A 2,579-nucleotide genomic window follows, 5' to 3' on the forward strand; every position below is an offset into this window, starting at 1 on the left:
CTTTCTACATTAATAGAGGGTGCATAATGGTGGATGCAGACGCGGCTGATTATCGAACATCACCTCACCCAGACGCCGCTGAAAGTCATTGTTACTGACAATCTAACAGGCTGAATTGTGGAGGTCTTCTTATTTAACATGATGAAAATGACATTAGTGATCCTTTTCGGTAAAAAAAAAAAAAAACTCTAGCACCAGCAGTCAGATAGCAACAGCAGCCTACTTCATCAAACGCACAAATAGGGTCCCGGCACATAAATCGAACGCAGTTTAGGTGTGCTCACCGTGATCAGGTCACACACAAAAAAAGCTCACAACAGCAGCCTACTTCATCATACGCACAAATAGGGTCCCGGCACATAAAGTCAAAGTGTCAAATGTTGGCTAGCTTAGCTTGGTTTGTTTTGATTTCTCCACTCACCAACTCAACTGCTTGCCCTCCATGCTAACAACGACAGACCTTGACACGGTGAGCCAGAGGCAGCCAGAGACCATTGCACGAGGGGGGTGGGGTGGGGTGGGGGGTGGGGGTGTTGCGGAATTCTAAATAAACCAGGCGAAGCATGCAAGCATTTGACGCCTCACTTTTTATCCTGGGACCCTGTTTGTGCTACTACGGTTCTGATTGCTTGGAAATGTTGCGGCAGAAGAACATTTTCTCCGGCGGGAGATGTTCTCTTCCACGTCACGGTGCATTTGACCCCTGTTTACAGTTAGCTCGGAATTGTTCTTTACGAAAAGCCACTGTACGCAGTATGTACTTTGTAGTGTTACTTATTTCACATGAATGACTGTTGTCATTCATGTAAAATTGACTGTTCAGACAATAAATTCTGAATGTCTTTGGTGACACAAACATTGTAATCCAATGAAATTAATTCCAATATATAGATTATCGCTGTATTGCGATATTATCGTTAATCGTGAGCATAATGTCTTCATAGTACAGTGGTTCTCAACCTGGGTTCGATCGAACTCCAGGGGTTCGGTGAGTCACTCTCAGGGGGTCATATGATTCGTAATGACACGCCCCGCTTGGCCATCGCTGGCTGCAGGTGATCACGCTACATCGCTAGGCCTATCTGTGCTGCAGGAAATTTGGTGCGCTCAGTAGTCGACTTGTGACTGTCGTGATGGTACGTCGTGTCATTACTTTCTTAATATTTTAATCCTTTCATACTAACTATGTTGAGCAAAAACGGTCGGACGAATATGTACAAAAACGGAACGTGATGAGAGGCAGCGTCCTAACTGCACGATTTTTCAATACCGAGTCGAGCAAATCCTAATCTAACACCGGCAAAACTAAGGGAACAAAAGCTGCATGGAGATGGGGAATACAAGAACACAACGCGCGTGCTGAATTCAAGGTGAAGAGGGCCAGATTCGATGAAAAGGCTACTCTGCCTGTTCTCAGCTTTGTACCCATCAACAAACAGTAAAACTCAAGACCTCTGTCTTGAATTTGAAAAACAAAAAAAAATCACATTTTATTTTTCAAATAAAGAAGGGGTTTGGTGAATGCGCATATGAAACTGGTGGGGTTCAGTACCTCCAACAAGGTTAAGAACCGCCGTCATAGTATCATATCGGGAGGTATCGGAAGTCAAATTATGTGACTCTAATTAAGTTTTCCATAACTATAAACCCATCGTTTTTTAAAGTTTGTTTTAGGAAATGGGCTTTACCTTTCAAACAGTGACATGGTGATTTTTACAGCAGTGCGTAACCGTATAGCCTAGTAGCAGCTTAGCATCTCTGTTTCGAAATGTGTTTATTTCTCCAGATGTTGGTAAACGGCCCCTATTGGGAAGAGCACGCAGAGTAAAAGACTTCTCTTTGACTGCTAGGGTTGCCACCTGTCCCAGTTTTACTGGGCTTGTCCTTCTTTTTAATGGTCTGTCCTGGAGGGAAGAAATCACACGCTATGGACAACGAGTCCCTGGTTTTTCTACAGGACGCAGGAAACTTGGATTTCTAAACTGATTATTTTGTCCATGGTCTACATCCATGCACTTCATATACAGTGTAATGCTAATTATTTCTAGAAAAGTGATACATGGGTAGCGTATCTAGCCTATCAGTGTAGCCGGGGTTTTTTTTTTTTTTTTGTTAAGGTTTCCTGTGTACATAGTAGTATATCAGTCTCATTCAAGTCCTTAAATGTTTTATGTACAGACTTTGCATATAAATATTTTGTCAGCCGGCGTGATCTTAGGACAAATGTCTGGTGATGTAGTACGCTCCCTCAACCATGTAAATATTTAATGTGAACAATTACAACAAATCGTCTCTTAGGGACAGTTACAGCATCAACTCATTAAAGTCATGAGGGAGACAAAATAAACTCTTTCCGGCTGATTCAAGTGTGGAACACCTTTGAGAGCAATTAATCATTACTATGATTGTGCACTTATGCATACAGCATATTATTTAATCCTATATATATATGCATATATATATATATCATTTATATATGGCTCTAACTGTGATGATCTGTTGTATATATCAGTGTTTCCCGGCCTTTTTTGAGCCACGGCACATATATATCATCAGGGCAACCTCACGAGCACACCACC

The sequence above is a fragment of the Cynoglossus semilaevis genome, chromosome 17 (assembly GCF_000523025.1).
Source record: "Cynoglossus semilaevis isolate Cse_v1.0 chromosome 17, Cse_v1.0, whole genome shotgun sequence".
Taxonomy (NCBI): domain Eukaryota; kingdom Metazoa; phylum Chordata; class Actinopteri; order Pleuronectiformes; family Cynoglossidae; genus Cynoglossus; species Cynoglossus semilaevis.